This window comes from Artemia sp. Qi Xiang Cuo, chromosome 14, assembly GCF_049724085.1.
Source record: "Artemia sp. Qi Xiang Cuo chromosome 14, ASM4972408v1, whole genome shotgun sequence".
Taxonomy (NCBI): domain Eukaryota; kingdom Metazoa; phylum Arthropoda; class Branchiopoda; order Anostraca; family Artemiidae; genus Artemia; species Artemia sp. Qi Xiang Cuo.
The window spans coordinates 45,233,598-45,254,143 of record NC_142807.1 but is presented as its reverse complement, the minus strand read 5'-3'; the positions used below and the strand labels follow the sequence as shown (position 1 = coordinate 45,254,143).

The 20,546-nt window shown below is 33.6% G+C and overlaps 1 long non-coding RNA gene across 5 annotated transcripts in view; it reads right to left on the bottom strand.

Moving 5' to 3' along the window:
* LOC148944516 (uncharacterized) overlaps positions 1–20,546 on the bottom strand; it is a 368,975-nt gene that overhangs the window by 306,570 nt on the left and 41,859 nt on the right. For 2 of the 5 annotated variants that reach the window (XR_016142847.1, XR_016142848.1), the window contains one exon: positions 83–120. The exons of 1 other annotated variant lie outside the window; for it this stretch is intronic. This is a non-coding gene — a long non-coding RNA (uncharacterized LOC148944516). Of the gene's footprint in view, positions 1–82; positions 121–15,728; positions 17,078–20,546 lie in introns of those variants that run through there. 2 more of the 5 variants (XR_016142852.1, XR_016142846.1) reach the window with 1 other exon arrangement.

Below are 20,546 nucleotides of genomic sequence, written 5' to 3'. Positions count from 1 at the left end.
AATTTTTAAGTGTGTAAACGATGGGTGAAAATGTAATTGAGATAATGAAATGAAACTGAATGATAATGAAACTATAACATACCAGAATATTTTGGCTTCTCTTCCGGGAGCCTTTATCAACTGAAAAAAAAATATGAAAAAACTAAATTATACGCTAAAGCATGCAAGAATGTAGAAAAAAGACTCAATCGAAATGCTTTTATTTTCTTATTTTAGAAAGTCCATTGCCTTTTCATAATATCACTAGGTTAAACACACAGTCCAATCTTAATTGAACTTTTAACTATCAAAAAATGTTCTGAAAAAAGTTGCTATAACATCTAAGCGAGAAAGAACCTACAACATTTTTATAATTGAAATTGAAACTTTTTGGCTTATGTAATGGTTACAGTAGGTATATTTTATGGAAGATAATGCGTTCCAAACGTTTAAGAATTAGCTTCTCATTCACTGTGGAATCCTATTATTACAGTTACTCCGGGTAGTCAGTGCTAGAATCAATACGGATAAGATGGGAAGACATTGAAGTATGAAAAACAAATTTAGTAAAGTAACTTCAAAATATTGTCTCAAGATAGATAGCATTGTAGTTCTCTCGCCCATAAGTTTAAACTTGGTCATGAACTATCAAGGTTTAGCAACTGGGATTCTGCTACCTTACCTTAACTACCTTACGCCAAATCTTGGAGCATCAATAATAATGCTATCCTGTATGTTCATTCCATCTACAGGATGCTGAACTATAGAGATCAACAGTAAGTCTATCATTCTAAGGCTTAGGTAGCCATTGCCAGCAGTCAGTAAGCCACAGATAGACTGCTTTGGCCAGGGTTACTCTACTGCCTATCCTGACCTAGACTTATAGTCTCAGCCTTCGGTCTATCAGTGGACAAGTAAACTACCTACAACGTTGGGTCGCTTATTTCAATTTGGTGGACAGTGTGTTTCTACTCTGCTTCTGCAGCTAGGCAGCAGAGCGACCTCAGGAATAAATAGAATCAGGAATCAAAGAATCAAATTCATTTTTTTTTTTATTGAAAGGAATATAATTCAAAGGAACGGAATATTGTGTAAAATTTATTGCATATTAAGCTAATGAAACTACATTGATTCTTTGAAATGGAATGACATGAAAATAGTTCTTGGTAGTATGAGCAGTATATTACTTTTCAGTTTTGTAATTTAAACACAAATGTTAAAAAAAATCATTAAAGCAGAAATAACAATTTTTACTAGAGGGGTTTGAAAAGGTGGTAGTCCCACTCTTTCTTAATGTGGTTTCTGTTCGCTCTAAGTTTTAGTTGACTGTTCATTTTAATTTGTCCTCTGTCTCAGCTTTGTTTATTTACTCAGGATAACTAATTCAATTACTAAATTTTACCTTGTTATTAATTTTGATTTGCGTTCTTTTAAAGTTTAATTTACTTATCCATTGTAATTTTTGTTTGTTTTCATTTTGACTTATTATATGACTTTATGTCTGCTCGTTTTAGGTGTTGATTTCACTCTTTACCCTTCTTTAAGGAACAAATTTTGGGGGGATTCTTCTTACACGACAAAATAAAATAAAATCTATTACGCATTTCAAATTATTACCTGTTGAATACGCGTATTCTGCTGTACCACATCAATATTGCCAACCTAAATAATCTAGTTTAATATGCCTTAGCATTACTACCCTATCTTTAATTTAGTACTAGACAGCAAAGGAATTTTTAAAATAAAATTTACTTCAGCTGTGTGTCTTGCTGTTTATCCATACTTTTTTGTTTCCATTGCTCTTGAGCTGTTGCTTTTGCCAATTTTCATGCTTAAGTCATCAGTTCAAAATTACTGTGAGTTTTTTTTTTAATTTTGGAGACGTTGCAGCTTTTTCTTGCACGTTATATTATATATAGAAACCTACTAAAGGAACTATTCTTTTATTCTTCGTTTATCTATTTCATCTTCCTGAACGACGATCGGAAACTTGCTTTGATCTAGGACAAAACTTAAAAGGAAAATAATAACAAAGCAGAGAAACACGTTTCCATTTGATTGTACTTTGAGTATTGACGGAGAAAAGGGGGAGAAAACATAAATAGATGCAGTTTTTCTTAACAAATATTTTCAAAACATACATGTATTCTACATATATCACACATGAGGGAAAGCTTATTCTTTGGTTTTTTTTTGTTTTTTTTTTTTGCCCCAATCTGTGACATTTCTTCTTAGAAAATCACGAAATTTCCTAGTTGTGGAAACCGAAAAATTGAAACCTCCGTTTTAAGATCCTCAGACATGTTGAATTTAATGGTGTACGATATCCATTTTCTGGAGCATTTCTGTCTCTTTTTTGACAAAATTTTTAATATTTGGAATCAGCATAAACATTAGACTCTCTTGATGTTTGTGCTGCTATCAAACTGGCGTTTTTTAGAACCTTGGTTGCTAGTTTCAATTTCTTCGGTAACACAACTTTTTCCTATAAGATTAGCGAAAATCTTATATAATTTTCCACACTTTTATTTAATTTTTTTCTTTTTTAGGAATCTAATCTTTCAGCCATCATTCCTTCAAAAATCAAATTTTTAAGGAAAAAAATTAGTCAGGCTGTTGGATGTCTAGTGGTTTCCGAAAATAGCGGTGAGTTATAAAACAATAGCAAACTGTAAGCAAAGAGTGGTATGTGTCTACTGTCACCAAAACTGCAGAAAACAAAACTTTTATAACAATAAATAAACCAAAAGAAATGACTGTTTACGCTTACTCAATTCCAAATAGATAATGTTCATTAAAGATAAAATTACGCATTTAAAGATAGTCACCTGAGGAAAGCTGTGTAGTTTAAGAAAAATAAGGTAAATGCCCACTAAAAGAAATGAGATCTGAGTGAAGAATTTAAAATTTCTCTGAGAAATTTGTAACAGGTACGTGTTATTTGTTTGTTTGCGATTTATTTCAATGCAGTTTCAATATTCCCCAAAATGTTTGCCTTAATATCCTTGGCTTTAGTAGTGGTAGTAGTAGTACCAGCAGAAACATTAGTAGCATTAGAATTAATGGTAGTAACCTCAGCTTTAGTGGCAGTAAAAGTAGTAGATATAGTAATGATGGCAGCATTAGTGATAGTATGAGTAGAAGCAGTAGTAATAGGAAGCAGGAGCTTTCTTTTGGTTGGTTCTACGTCCCCCAAAACAAGCCCTGTAAGTTTCAACTTAACACACCAAACTCCTCCTAAGATATTGCTGATGCACCCTTTTGAAAACCTGCATACAGATGGTGTGATACGATTCAGTTCACCTTCTCCCTCGAAAAATTCCAGAAAATTTTACCTTCGTACCCTTAACCATAGTTGTAATAATAGTCCCGGCAGTATTATTGGTATTAATATGAATAGTAGCAGTAGTGGTAGTATTAATTGTAATAGCACTAGTTATAGCAGCTGCAGTAGTATTAACGTATTGCCTTTGGCTCAGTTGAACATCCCTCTCATCAAGTCCTGGACATTTCAACTTGATACAACTAGCCGTTGCTATGACATTGCTGATATGTCCTTTTGATAACCTGTATATTCATGAACTCTTAAAATTTCCATCTTAATACTCTTAGCTTTGAAAGTAGTTGTTATAAATGTTGTAGTACTAGTTGTATTAGTATTAGTAGTAAATATAGCAGTGGTAGCAGTATTAGTAGTACCGTACACATATTGCCTTTTCTTAAATTGATCTTTCCCTTTAAGTATTCTCTGAAACTTCCAACTTAATAGCTGAATCCATTCTTGAGATACGCTCCTTTGATAATCTGCATGCACATAGTGTCTTTTGTTTTAGTTCAGCTTTCCCCTCAACATTGTAAATGTAGTAGTGTGGTAGTAGTAATAGTATTTGTGGTGGCAGGAATAGTGGAGGTAGCTGTAGTAGTAGTAGTAGCGAGCAAGTATTGCCTTTTTGGTCAATTTATTATCTCCTTTATCATTTCCTGAAAGTTCCAAATCAAAAAAAGCCACCACCGATATTAATAAAATACAATTGTCGCAACTAATCCACATAGGTCACAAAAGCTAATAGAGTTGCTTCGATGAGAACACCAGAGCAACTGGGTAAGAAAGTATAAACAAGGAAATGAAGTTGATTATTTTGTTGCAAAATAATCCTTTTGTTTGCTATCATTGAAGCAATTCTCCTTGGTCTCGTTGGTAATCTCGTCCCCTGGTGATTCTGTAAAATCTTAATACCCTTACTATCTATTGGTTCATTTTTCAAAAGAATGTTATACATTTGGTCAATATTTAAATTGCCTGTATCCCTATTAATTGAAAGATTAGCAAGTATTTTTTTTTCAACAGCCTACCTCGTATTGAGAAAAACCTCTATCACTAGAAATAGAAGCGGCCTCATCAAATTGTACAAAAGTTGTTAGGATGAAAGAATATATGTTCTGATAAAGCCGAAACAAAGGTTTCAGGAGGCTTACTCAATTGTAGAGTTTTCTCCATTGAGTTTCAATGCTCAATGAATCTTTCGACAAATTGCTGGTGAGGTATACCAATGTAATATTTCCCACAAAAACAAGGAATCCTTTACACCCCACTTACTAAATATTACCTGAATTAAATCCTTCCCAGAATTAAGGAAACTACTTAATGGTCTCAGCGACTTGAACGATGCATCAATGGTATATGCCTGTAAAAATCCGTTTAAGTTTCTCCCCTAAACCCGGTACATATGGTAAAGAAATGAAACTTTTAGACACCTTTATTTCTTAAAGCTGTGAAACTCCAAATGCTTTATTATTATGTTTAATACTTCAATTTTCTGTTACTTTATTTATGACTTTAATCGGGTAAATGTTATAAAATAAAATATCCTTTAAATACAATAATTCAGAATCCAAAAATTCCTGGGAACAAATTATGAAAGCTCTATCCACTAGTGAAATTACAACCCCTCTTTTTACCGAAACAGGGTGGCACGAATGAGAATTCAAATATCTAATACTGCGTGGAGTCTTTCTGTATATTGAGAAAAGCAAATGGCAATCTCTTTTAATTAACAAAATATCAAGAAAAGGTAGTTTGTCATTTTCTTCAAATTTCACTGTATTGTTTATATTTTTCTCAAAACTATTTAAATGTTTACAGAAATGGTGAATTCAAAACCGTGTTTCCAAATACAAACTATATCATCCATGAATCTGCCCCAGGAACAAAGGAAAAGCCTAAAACTGCATATAGCGGACTTTTCAATAGAATCCATGAAAACGTTTGCCATCAAAGACCTGGGAGATGCACCCTCAGGCAAACCAAACACCTGCTTGTAAAATACTCCTTTAAAAAAAAAAAAAAAAAAAAAAAAAAAAAATTCATTTACCAGGGAACTAGTTTCATATTAACTTCAATATTCAAACTAACCAAGGTCAAATCTTGTATCAAATTGAAGTATTTTGTAATTTACTCTTAAATATATTTTCGCACTTTTTTACATTACAATTTCAATACATGGAAACAACATCAAAACTGCAGATAATTGAATTCCCCTCCAACATGAAATTTTTCAATTTATTAGTAAGATCAGTCAATTTTTTTAAATATTATTTTTTTTTGTTCCAGAGAGGACAAAGTGGCACAGGATACCATTTTCCTAATTTTGAAACAGGTGACAGAAAAGTTAATATAATGCTTTTCTGCTTTTTTTGTTTTGTTTTGTTTTTTGTTGTTTTTTTTTTAATGTTTTTCTTCTATTTTTGTTATTTTTTGTTAGTAGCACACCCTCGCAAGCGACGCTTTTGGTGTGCTACCCATTGATTTTGTCTCTATTTTTTTATAATAAATTGCTATAACTACTACTGCTACTACTACTACTACTATTATTAAATAGGAAGGAGGGGCTCAAGTCTTATGAATTTTTGGTAAACCATAGATTTTGAGCGCGGAACAACCTTTTGGATAAAACTGATTGTAAAATTGCTGGGTTGTTCTTAAGTTGTTTTTTGTGAATCGAATTCCTTTCTTGTCGACTTGTCCGTAGAATCAGTCGGACATATTTGTCCGTAGAATCAAAATCCAGTTTTTATAAGTGGTGGTACCAGAAATAATGGTTTTCATTTGACGTTCTTAATAAATACTGTCTATAATTGCAATAGTATTGCTTCTATATGCACTGGTGATAGTAAGGACTTTATCTTTTTCCAATTCAGAAAGTATTTTAATATAATTTTTTGGGTTGTCTTTTTCAATTTTGTTCATATTAAAAAAAAATTATTTTCCTTACAATCTCGGCTCTAAGCTCCTCAGGGGCCTGAACCTTATCAATAGAAGCCATAATACCTGTTTCCACCTTAGAAGTTATTTTTGGATGTAAAATCGATGTTGGAAAACAGAATTTAGAACCTTTTAAAAAAATTGCCTCCTGTTGACTAAAATTCTCGCACAAGTCTCGCTGTCTCGCTTGTTTTTTCTTCATTGAATTTTTCTCTCTTTGTTGTTCTTTGTCATGGAGGCAATAGGATCTTTCATTCTTCAATTGTACGAACAACAATTAGCCGATTCTGTCAATTATTATTTCTCTCTTGTTAAAAAACATGCAAATGTGTTAAATCAACAGATTTTCTTAAAAAATTGCAAGAAGGAATCGATGATTCCGAAATCTTCCAGAATAAATACTCATTTTGGCATTGAAAATGAATCAAAATTAAAAAACAAACTGAGTCGCATAGCTTTAAATCATGTGACGTCTGAACAAATACAAAGACGTTTTAAGTTGTCCAAAGACTTAAATGATTTTGAAAACGTTTTAAGGAGTAACCATCCATTTGACATTTTTCTGAGAATTAAGGACATGGTCGTTAGATCTTTTAACCATGATATACATCTGCTAAAGGTTTGTTTGGTCGACAAGTTTCCAGGACAGAAGTTCCAGGATTCGGATGTTTTTATCCTCGTTTTCGTCTAGGTATTGCCATTAAGAATTTATCAACTAGACCTCTTAGTAATCAACAGGAGGCCATTTTGTCGAAAAGGTTCTAAATTCTGTTTTCCAACATCGATTTCTTATTCAAAAGTAGTTTCTAAGTTAGAAGCAGGTATTATGGCTTCTATTGATACGGTTGAGGCTCCTCAGGAATAGTAGAGCCGAGATTGTCAGGAAACTAAACACTTTTATTAAGAGCAAAATTGAAAAAGACAACACATAAAATGAAATTAAAATACTTTCTGAATTGGGAAACTTAAAACGAACAGAAATTAAATAAACAATCAATGCGAGCAAACATACAACATATATTAATGTAAATGAATAAATAAATCTTAAACCAAATGAAACCTAAATTGAATATGCAAATCAAGTTTGAATCGAATAAAAATAACCATAAACAAGAATGTGGGTATTGCCTCACTACAAGAGCCTAAAACTACTCCGTCATTGGCGCTTTACTGAAAACGAATCATATTACAAATGTATTCTTTTGTACTTAAAATTGAAAATAAATATTAAAATTACAGTAAAATTTTGAACTGATGAGCTTTTGGCAATAAATATCATTATGCATCAAATATTCAATTTAATTTATTATTTCTTTTCAGGTTTGGTCAAGACAAATATAGTTTCACTACAAACAAAATTTTGATAATGCCCCCTTCTTTAAATGTAAGAACTTAAAACCTTCTACGTCTTTGGTGTTTCACCGAAAACGAATTACTATTATATTACAAATTTATTCTTTTCCAGTTCTTAAAGCATTGAAAATGAAAACAAAAATTACAGTGAAAAAAAAAATTGAACTTATGGATCTTTCAACAATTAATATCATTATATATCTAATATTCAATTTGATTTTGTTTATACTTTCCAAGACTGTTCAAGACTCATATAGTTTTCAGTAAGGCGCCAATGACGCAGTAGGTTTTAGGCTTCGGCAGTGAGGCGATACCCAAACTCTTGTTTGTAGTTATTTTAATTCGATTCAAACTTGATTTGCATATTCAATTTAAGTTTCACTCGTTTTAAGATTTATTTATTCATTTACATTAATATATGTTGTATGTTTGCTCGCATTGATTGTTTATTTAATTTCTGTTCGTTTTAAGTTTCATTTATACTTTTATAAAAAAAAATTTTTTTCGTTTTAAGCTTGATTTTCATATTCAATCTAAGCATTACTCGCTTTAAGATCTATTTATTCATGTATATTATTACTTATTGTATGTTTTTTGCTATGATTGTTTATTTAATTTCTGCTCGTTTTAGATTTCATTTATTCTTTAATAGTAATTTCTGGTCGTTTTGAGTTTGAATTTCAACAGGTATTTGTATCTCTTGAGCTTAAGTTTAAAATGGCCTTTACTTTTCTTTGAAAAACTTATTTTTCGAAAAGTTTTTTTTAATTAATCACATAAATACGCCTCAGGAGTGTCCCATCCAGAACATTCTTGATGTGCCCGTAATGCACAAGAAGTGCACCGATACTATATTTCTCCATCTTTCCCGGTGTCTTTGCAATAGAAACAGGTTTCTTTGCCGATCTCTGTCAAACATAGCTCACTTTCAATTTTTTTTTTTCAAATTCAAATGAATTTATTTAGCATATAAAACATACAAACAAATTTACAGCAGCCATCTACAGAAACCCGAAGATTTGTTTATGATGGCTTCAAATTCATTATTATAAAGCTCTACCTCCACATAACAACTATCTCTTAATGGGTAAAAACCAACATCTTAACTGAACCAAGATAAATAATCTCCTACTCTAATAGTATTGCGCTCTATGATTTACATATTATAAATAACGCACAACATCCTTAGGACATCCACTCAAAAAAAAAATAAAGAGAAAATGAGATACATCTAACTAAAAAAAAACTTAAAAAAACAAAAATCAAAACCTAGGCTATAGAGCCAAAACCGTGTGCTTTGGATGGGTAATTTCGCGAAAATGCGACCATTAAAAAACAAAAAGTTAAAACCATTAAAAATTTTCTGATTCGTCTTCACAAATGTTTTCCTCATCAATTGAAGTGTCGGAGTCAGATTCAAAAAATTTCCTGCTCACTTTCTTTTTCTCCACTTTTTGTTTTTTTTCTTTCAGGAACAGCAGGCTTTTTCTTTTCTCCATTAAATTCTTTTTTTACTCGCTTAGTTCTTTTCTTCTTTCCTTTTTAGTTTTCCTTGATCTTGGTTTCTTTTTCTTCTCGCTTTCTTTTTTTTTCTTGAAGCAGGATTTTCATCGATGTTGAAGCCAACATCTGAGAATGTTGCTTTTGTCTCGCTCCTTTTCTTGGCTCATTAACCCAACCACCGGATCAGGGTAGAGGAGAAATCTCTTGTATAGACACATTAATTTGTGTGTTAGCCTGAATATGAACTTTATCAAGTATGACAGATTATTCTAAGTTTTGTTCAGTCGTGACTTCGTATCCGTCTACTTCTGCGATGACTTCATTTGCAGTAGCTTTCAAGGAAACGTCCACACAAAGAGGCGTTAAGTCTTGATTCTTCTGGAGGATTTCCTCTACCAAAAAATCCTCGTCTGTGAAAATATCTTGATTAAGAGGATGGATCCCAGTGTTTTTGAGCCCACTTGTTGCCTTTGCAATCGTAGCAAATGATGAATACGCCTTATTGAATATCTCTGCTACATTGTAAGGGGTTATTTTTACTAAACTCCTGGTTTTCATGAACAAACCACATTCCCTTTTGTAAGCAGCCTTCAAGAGCGAGTAAAATACTACATCCAGAGGCTGAAGCCTATGTGATGTATGGCGCGGTAGTAACACCATAACAATCCCTTTCTCCCTACAAATATCATATGCTTCAGCTGAGCAATGAGTGGAATGGTTTTCCAGAATAAGAAGCATTTTGTTGTCATTACTAGCATGAGTAAACTGAGCAAAGTGTTTTGACCAAACAACGAACAGTTTTTCATTCATCCAGCCTGTCTTAGAGCATGAGTAAACTGATCCAGGTGGTCCATTGTTTTCTAAGAGTGGGGACATACGAGCTCGAGGAAATATGAAAATTGGTGGAGCATAAAGCCCTCCCAAACTCATTGCACACACAACTGTAATGTTTTTTCTCCTTTCCCAACTTGCAATAAGACCCATCCGCTTTTGGCCCCGTTCTACCAGTATTAGACCAGAGTCCTGCACCCTGGTGATCCTTGTTCCATCTTCGTTCCAATAATTGGTATCTTTAAACTTGTATTTATCCACAACCTGTTTTAAATTTTGGAAAAAACGATTTACTTGCGCTTTGTTAAACCCAATGGCTCGTCCGATGCTTGTGGCTTCAGGTAATGCACACACTAATTTTGTTTCTGTCTATGAATCCGTACATCCAATCCAAGCCAGCCATTTTTGTTTATTTACCAAATCTATGGCTTAATAGGTTTCATTCTGCATATTCAAATGGAATTTTTCTTAATTTCAGTGCAGTGATGCCATAGAAAATCTTTCGATAAAGTTTTTACACGGTCAGCTAGAGCTGCTTCGTGAACAGGAGGGAAGACACACTTTCTGCCTAAGCTTGGATCAGAATTAATCCCACTCTTCATTCGTTCTTGCAACGTGCTGAATGGTATTTTGAATTGATCAGCGGCCTTTCGAATCGATAATCCTCTAGAAATGGCTGTCTTTGCTTTCTTAAGGTCCTCTGCAGTCCATGTAGCTTTATCTGTTTTCCTTATGTATTTTCTGGGCATCTCAAACATAGAAAAAAAGGAGTACTAATATGGTAATGCCGGTCGTGACTGCCATTACCCCTAGTGCAGTAACCATCATTACCCCAACCGTATGGTTGTTATTTAACGGTTAAAGATCAGAATATCAGTGCTTAAACCTTAATAAAATGCTAAATGATACAACGATATGACTTACCTTGTTATTGCGAGATAACTCTCGTTCCGTGAAATGTAAACAGAAAGAGCTGACAGTGGATTAAACTATTGTCCGTCTTATAAGGTGACACGTCAAAACAATCTTTCTTACACAACAGACAAACTAAGACTGGAAAGATGCCGATCGCTCTAGTAGCATTTCCATAAACTGTCTTGAGATGGCAGCACCAATCGGTGTGAATCTGCGTTATCCACTTTACGAGAAATCATAGTGACCGCCATTACCCGCTAACCACCATTACAACAATCTCCCCTATACACCATCAGATTTAACGTGCATATATGAGCCCCGAGAAAATTGAAGTTTGAATATTTGATTCCTAAGAAAAGTCAAAGTTAAATTAAAGTGTAAAAAGTTACATTACACTTTTTGGTGATGCTATTGGAAAAAGCTGTAAGTTAAGGAGGTCATGGGAACTTGCAAAGGAAACTCTAAGGAACACTATTATTGATTCCAAATATTCTAAATTCTCTCTAAAAAAAGGAGAGGAAAAATACTCCCAAAAATGAATCCCAACCACTATCAGATTTAACGTGTCTGAGAATCTTAAAAGGGAAGGAAGGTATTATTTTATGGACTCCAAAACTAGGAAATACTGTGGATTTCTTAAGAAGAATTGTTCCAGATTCAAGTTTATACGCGTATAATAAGTAAATATTAGGAAGGTGGGTCGTAAGTGAAAAAGGTATAACAAACCGCAGGATTCAATTTCAAAAAGACTTATGTCCACTATGCTTGAAATATGTTGAATACATAAATTTATCGCATGAACAGGATAAATTTAATATATCAGAGAAAAAAACTACATTTATTTAGGTTTCCTTCCCTTTTCTCCATCAGTACTGATGCTGTAATCAAAGGGATATATTATTTTCTTCTTTGTTAATCTCTTTCTTTTAAGTATTGTCCTAGCCAAAGGGAATTCCCGATTGTCATCCGAAAAGATGAAATAGATAAATGAAGAACGTAAAATAGTTTCTTTTGTATATATGAAAGAGAAATACAGTAATATAAGAAATGGGGTAAAGATTACATCTATGAACAAAGCTGCAACGTCTCCAAAATTTTGCAAAACTTACAGTAATTTTGAACCGACGGTTTAAGCATGAAAATGCATTTTGTCTTCAGGGAAAGTGACAACTCAAGAGAAACTGTTTTAATAAAGCATGGATGAACAACAAGCCTTGGAACTCAAATAAATTTTTATTTTAAAACTCCATTGCTATCTAGTACTGCATGGAAACTAAAGCGGTAATGCTAACTTTTGTTAAATCAGATAAGATAAGTTGCTAATATTAAACTGATACATAAGAATACGCGCATTCAACAGGCAATAATTTGATGAATGAAACAGAAGATTTTAACTTTCTTTTTCATTTAAATGATCTAAAACAGATTCACCAAAAAGGGCTTTTCATTAAAGAGTTAAAGAGCAATATTAAACACTAAAAAGAAAAGATATAAAGTCATATAATTACTCAAAATGAAAACAAACACAAACTATTATGGATAAGTAAATAATATATAAAATGATTAGAAATTACAATGAATAACCAGGTCAAACTTAAAAAGTTAATTGATTACTGTGCATATATATACAATACAGAGAGAACATAAAATAAAATGAACAATCTAGTAAAACTTACAACGATTAGAAATTACATTCATAAGAGTGTGACTACCATCTTCTCAAACCCCTTAAAGGCTGAAGTGCCGAAGTACCATTTGTGCTCTAGTGAACACAAATTATATTCTAAACAGAATAACTTTTCCAGTATAATATTGAAAAGTTAAACACTGAACATACTTCCAGAATTTTTTTTTCTACATTTAGGCAGCGCAGTTGCGCTGCCTAAGTAAAGACCAAAGTTGGCTCTACGCTTTTTCTTCACCAACGCACTGCGCATGGAAGGAGTTGTCGTAGAAACTTCAGAAGGAGTTCATTTGGTTACAAATTGAAAGATATAGTGCTCTTTTTAAGAGTCAAAATTATTAGGTAGGCAACTAGCCCCCTTTCCATGCCCAATTTTCCCCAAAGACATCCAATCAAAATTTTGAAATACCAATTTTATTGAACATAGTAGAGAGCTCCGATAACTTTGCCACCGGGGGTGTCAACCCCCCGACAGTCGTTGAGGCAAGAGCTGTAAATCAAGCAGTTCTCTCCATCGGTTACATATGGTATGTATTATCGTTAAAAGGGACATATTTGCCCCCTGGTATTCAAAAAGGCCAAGGGCATTCGGATGAAGCTTTGAAGGAACATTGAGAGGTTTTTAACTAAATCAAAACACACTGTGACACTTAGAGAAAGTGTCGAAAGGACTTATCAAGAATATATTAGGAACGGCTTAGAGCATTAAGTTGAAACTTCCAGGGCATGATGATGGGGATGTTCACCTGACCAAAAGGTAATATGTGCATACTGCTACTGCTACTAAAACTACTGCTACTACTGTTACTACTAGTAGTAATATAACCAGTACTACTACTGCTACTACTATTACTAGCTCTACTACTACTACTACTACTACTACTACTACTACTACTACTACTACTACTACTACTATCTACTAAGAGCATTAAAGGTGAAAATTTCATTGAATAATGAGGGGGAAGCTAAACAGAATCGAAACATACTATGAGCATACAGGGTATCAATAGGGCGTATCTCAGAAGTGGCCTAGAGTATTCAGTTGGAACTTTAAGGTAATTATTAAAAGGATGATCAATTGAGTGAAATTCAATATATTTATGCTACCACTGTTACTACTACTACTACTACTACTAGTACTGCTACAGCCACTACTACTATTATTGCTGTTACAAACACTACTTCTATTGTGGTTATTAATAGGGCTAAGGGTATTAACAAAAAAATAAGGAAATGTTAAGGGGCAAGTTGAACACAAGTAGTGACCCATAGATGGGTCCCGTCACAGCATCATAGCAACCAGTTCCAGGTCCCTAGCAACAAGCAGGTGGTATTGATTTTCTTCAAGATGCAGGCACTTGTTACGTAGTATGAGATGTTTGTTTCTTTTGTTCTTATGTTAATTACTTACAAACCTAAGGATGTAGAAAAAACCTCTCAGGGCACGCCAGTCAATTAGGGAGTCTTCAAGATGCTGGTATTATCGTGCAAACGTAGGTGTTACATAATACAGGATGTTTTCTTTGATTGTTACGTAATTGTTTAGCTATGCTGAGGATGACGTAATCTCATGTGACTTGTTAAATCTTACGCTCCACTTACCTCAGTATTAGATAAAAGTTCAGTTTGTCCACGGTCTGGACATTGTTCTTAGCATGTTTTTTTAGTAATGGATGCTTTTACTCTATTGGAACTTGAAGGCACTAGTAGCGGAGAAATAAAACCTATAGTTCCTAATGTAGCAGTAGAAATTGCAAGAGGTTGTCAGTTAACCCTAGAATGGAACGCAATGTTTGCAAAATATGTGATACCATTGAGAAAATTCAAGTTTGAAGAACATTTACGTTTTGCAGCAAAAGTAAATATAATGTACATACAAAGACTACGAGATGGATTCAATGCTTTAGTGAAATATATTGAAGACAACGATATGAATCAATATATAAAAAAGATGTGAGTTTTGTTATATTTCATTTCAATTTTTTCATGTTGGATATTTTACTGGCGATGAGAAGGTAGAATTAATCGGTATTCTTCGTTCGTCTATAATCGGCAGTGACTGTGTCAAGATTAAAATGTGGTTGGATTTGAGAAACAAAAAAATCATGCGGAATATAGGGACTTTGGAAAAATGTTTGTGTCTAAATGATCATTTTCAAGAGTTATCTGTTCAAAGGAATACATTTTCTCAAGGAACGCTTGATGATATAATCAAAAGTGATTCTTCGTTTTTGGGCTACCGTATGAAAATTTAAGTTGGGCCAGATACTCGATTCACTGACATACTAATTGAAACAAAACAAAATGATATTGTGAATTTTGCTTTTGAACACTCCTTAGAAATTCGATTAAGACAAACATTTTTGCATGGCAACAACAAATAAGTAAAATAATCTGACCGAATAATTTTTTTGGCGTCACTCGATTACTCCTCCTCCTCCTAGAAGTAAAAGGAACATTAATTTTAACGACCACAAGTCAGTTTCTTTTTAGAAGTGAGACAGTCAATAGTGAAAAATGTTTTACACATGCCCATTATGTTATGTATACATTTGGCAAATAGAGGCCAAACTGGGCATCCTGTGAGAATTGTACTATACGAAAGGTGTAGATTGTTCCATCAATGTAAATTGCATTAAGGATATACAGTGCAAATTAAAGACTGTAATTCCTGTCTTGAAGATGTTTGTGACTCTCAAACTAGAGGTTTCCTATGTTCCAATTGTCAAGCCGTGATAAATGTGATCAATGGGAAAATACAGACCCTGTCATGTTTGGAGAAAACCCTAAATATGATTTTAGTTTATTTTTAAGTACACTGGTATCGTCGTGATTTTAAATTCTTTTGGGAAGAAGAACCTTTTCTACGCTTCAATTGTTGGAATGACAAGAGAGTCTGGCTTTTAGGACATCGCTGTGAAGATACTGGCTGTTATAATTATAAACCTGATGATATATTTCTGGCTTCTACAGAAAGTGATTCTTCATATGAGAATATTGTATCTGACGTTGCTTAAATAAGCAAATTGAAACACGTGAAGTTTGTAACATGAATCTGAACAGTATTATTGACTTTACATGGAGATGTAATAAAAGTGAAGTTATATTTTATTGCAGAAAATGTGACCCTTACTTTGCATGCCAAAATGAGTACAAACTGAGTCCTGAGCAGCTGCCGCCACTTATCGTTGTCGAGGGATACCTATACATGGAAGAAGAAATCTAAAGAATGAAGTATGTGCAATTATTGTATGAATGTACAATTATTGTACATACAAGTTTTAATTAATAAACAAATTCACAAACATTTTTAAGTCACTTTATTCTTAGGGCACTGAAATATATATTATACAGATAAGAAAGAGTGTTTTCAACTAGAGAGTCGTTCAATCGGGAATTGTCTAGAGAAATGCTGAAAAATTCACTGTAAGTATATCCACGACATAAAAAAATAGAATATAGTAGGGCATGAAAATCACAGCTAATGGTAGATAAATCTTGTACTCACATCTAATTTAGAAAAACATATGTTCCCCTTTACTCAAGAAAGTTTTTGATGTGAGGCGTGTAGAATGCAGACGGTAGGCCAAGAGGATCGAAAAATTCAACATTTGTCGCTGTTTGAAAGATGCATAGCTAATATCCCGTCTTTACAGTTGACGGAATACTGTTAGCAATGATAATGGTATTGTTAACCCTTTGAATATGTTCAAGGTAAACCAAGGGCACGCAAAAAATTTTTATTTGGACATGTAAGGATCAAAGTTGAATACATTGATTATTTGATTTGTGTTCAAGATGCCAAGTCTAATAGATCACTGCCATCAGGGGTGATTTCCCAAAAGTTTTCACACTGATTTAGCTAGATTAATGCTATACTCTCCGCCAACGGCTCGGCAAAGTTAGACTCTAAACTTACTGTGCCCGTTGGGACAATGCTCATATCTTGAGCAACAGACAAATCAAATACAACGATACCATGACTTCTTACAAACACTGCATCAGTTATATCATTTTCAAATAGTTGTGAATTTCGATCTAGGGGTTGCATTATCAATTCATATAGGGTCATATGGGATTTGTCGAAGGATAGATCGTAGAGTAAAATTTCATTTACTTTACATACAAGAGATGAAATAAAAACACTTGTGAAGGGGAATTTGTCCATGATCCAATTGCACTAGCACTTTTTACAAAAGCCAAAGCGAGTTTTAAAGAAATATCCCCATTGATAAATGAAGAGTCGGTGTAAGTCGGCAGCAATATGGCATTGGCTCGTGATTGTATGCAGAACGAGCAGTTTTATATTATTTCCACTAGCCCTTCATTTTTCAATTGCCAAAGAAACAGAACTCAAAACCTGTTGTTTTCGTACATGAAGTATTGCCGAGGTGAGAGAGACTGTTCCTTCATGTGCATTGTCAAGTACCTTTCGCAAAATAAAACTGGACAGAGCAAAACCTCTCAATCATGGGCAGCTCAATAGCGCTACTTAAGTAAAGAACGATGTTTCTTCACCATACCCTCGGCTTTTTTTCCAGAGGAGCCTACTGAAATAGAAATTTAATTTTACTGCTTCATGAAATCAAAACAGACATTGTTAATATAAAACATATTTTCCTAGAAATAATAGATCATTTAAGAAAGTTGAATTTAGTTTTTCATAAAAAGAACGTACTTAGTTAAAATGCATCTTATTTTCATAGAAATATGCAAGCATTTAAGAAACATGGAATTTATTTTTAAGAAACAACTTACCTCCATTGCTCCCCACCCACCTCAACGGGGCCACACGTAGTATAAAATACTGTAATGAAATGAAACTATGAGGCAAACATTAGCAAATGATGCGTAAGCCATTTGCTCTAAGAGGTATTTTAACTTTAATGGGGTTTAAAGGGGCCTTCCTAGTTAACCTTAGTATGGGGGGAGGGCACCTTCTTGCGCTAATGTCTGTCTTCGTGAACTGCGAGGTTAAATAAGAAATTTATAAAAAAAAATCCATAAAATGAGTTTTCCAAAAGAAAGACAAACAACTCAATTAAACTAAAAATGAGAAAAAAATCTACCTAAATGAAGGTGAGTCATGTTAATAGTAACTGAATACAGGAAAAATGGAATATTTAACAAAAAACTTTGAATTAGCAAGTATTACAGACCGTAAATATTTTCTTAGCTTTCATATGTGTTGTTATTATTTCAGTAATATGTTATAGTAAAAGAAAAATATTCTATTCTTCATGTCTTTTTTGCACTTGAGGTACAAAAGTTTAATACAACACCGTCTGAATTTACTAAAAGAGCATTCTGAAAACAAGAATAGATTTCTAGTTTTCCTAGTTTCATCATATCCCCTCTCTTTAAATCTGAGTTTAATAAGCCGTGCATAATAAAAAAAATATGGCTTCAAAATGACTGCATACCCCCTCATGCTTGTAGGGGAGGAGGGGGCCTAGATAATAATTCATTATTATACTCAAAAAGACACTTGTCCAATTTTCTGCATGGAATTTTCAACAAGAATGCTATCAAATTAAGTAACATCTCTTAATTTTAGTGAAAATAATATACTTTTTCCTTTGAAAAATCTTTCCTTTTTCGTAATTAATTTTAAAAAATAAGTTTTTTTAACTGAAAGTAAGGAATGACGTTAAAACTTAAAACGAACAGAAATTATTCCGTATATGAAAGGGGATGTCCCCTCCTCAGCGCCTCGCTCTTTACGCTAAAGTTTTTTATTGTTTAAAAACAATAAAGTTGTGAGAGAGTCAAACTTTAGCGTAAAGAGCGAGGTGTTGAGGAGGGTACAGCCACTTTTATATACGGAATAATTTCTGTTCGTTTTAAGTTTTAACGCCGTTCCTTACTTTCAGTTAAAAAAAACTAGGTTTTTTTATTTAGTTTTTGAGTGTTTTTGAATTAATGCAGGTTTTGATTTTGGCTCACCATTTATGAATAATTAAAAGAAAATCTGCATATTAATTTCACTTTTATTTGGTTAAACAGCTTTCTCGAAACTTGTTTAATTTTATTTACGAACATTTTCATTAGTAATAGATATAAGTAACTTGCGAATTAACTTACGTAAAGAACTTCTATATTCATGTATTTTTAATATGTATATGAGGGAGCTCGCTCCCTAGTCAATACCTCGCTCTTTAAGCTAAAGCTCGAATTTTGTTCCAATTCTTTAAAAATGACTCATTAATCACAAAGGCCTTTATTTAGAATAAATAGCTCTTATGAAAGTACTAAAAAATCTTTGGCTTAAAGAGCGAGGTATTGACTAGGGGTGAACCCAATCATACGCGTAATATTTTCTGTTCGTTTTAAGTTTTCATGTTGCTCCTTATTACCAGTTGGAAAACTTGTTTTTTTTATATCTAATTTCTGATCTTTTTTTAAATAATGCTGGGAAATCCGGCGCCCCCTTCAGAGCAATGTCCCTTCCCCCATGAAAACTTCCTTCATGGAAAGATCCTCCCACATAATCTCCGACCCACCAACCCCTACGACCCCCACCCCATTAACCAATACTATATGTTAATATTGAGTAAAGTTCATAACTTTCAGCTCTCCCCCGGGGACTTCGGGGTATTAAGTCATCCTAAAGGACATATTTATAGTATTTTCAACCATGTTGAACAAAATGGCTATCTCAAAATTTTGATCAGGTGACTTTGGGAAAATATGAACGTGGGAGGGGGCCTAGTTGCCCTCCATTTTTTTGGTCACTTAAATAGGGCACTAGAACTTTTAATTTCCGTTCCAGTGAGTCCTCTCACGATATTCTAGGACGAATGGGTCAATACGATCGCCCCTCGGAAAAAAAAACAAAAAAAAACAAAAAAAAATAAACAAGCATCCCTGATCTTTCTTCTGACAAAAAATGCAAAATTCCACTTTTTTGTAGATAGGAGCTTGAAATCTCTACAGTAGGGCTCTCTGATGCGCTGAATATCATGGTTTGATTTTCATTAGAGTTCTATGACTTTTGGGGGTTGTTTCCCCCTTTTTTTTATAAAGAGGCAAATTTACTCAGGCACATAACTTTTGATGGGTAAGACTAAACTTGATGAAAATTATATATTTGAAATCAGCATAAAAATTTGATTTTTATGTATCTATTGGTATCAAAATTCCGTTTTTTAGAGTTTCGGTTACTATATATAAAAAATATTTTCAGAAAATATTGCTCATTTATTATATATTCTGAACCTCAGCCCACTATATAGTCAATTATCATTAGTCAATTCAAATAGCGGACTATTTACTGCGTCAACAGAGCATTATAAATCTATAACTCTTAGGGGGTCTTTCCCTTTTTTTTTCGAAAATCAGCCAAATTTTCTAAGGTGTGTAACTTTTGATGGGTAGGACTAAACTTTATCAAAGTTATATATATACTGATGGAATATATACTGATGGAATTTAGCAGACAGAGCAGATGTCAACCAAAAAAATGTATGATGTTAGCGCTCACAGAAACTAAGCCATTACCTGACGGGATGGTATAATTAAGGGTTTGATCCCAATATCTGACGGTTGTTAATTATGTCATGTTTAAACGCCTGCTAGAATAGGCTAGAATTCGATTCGCAGAAAAGTGCATTGACATTGCAGACGGGGTGAAAGCGTATATTTTGCAAGAATATGAGGTTGTTGTATCACCGACAGAACCATGCAATAGAACTACAACTAACAACCGACCGCAGCACCAAGCCGCCTGAGGCCAACACAGCTACGCACGCTCCTTCTCCACCCCAATATCCCCATTCGCAGAAAAGTGCATTGATATTGCAGACGGGGTGAAAGCGTATATTTTGCAAGAAAATGAGGTTGTTGTATCACCGACAGAACCATGCAATAGAACTAGAACTAACAACCCACCGCAGCACCAAGCCGCCTGAGGCCAACACAGCTACGCACGCTCCTCCTCCACCCCAATCTATTCAAAGTCTCCATTTTTACACCCGCCCACGAAGTTAACATTTACTTTAAATCTTTCTTTATGACTTC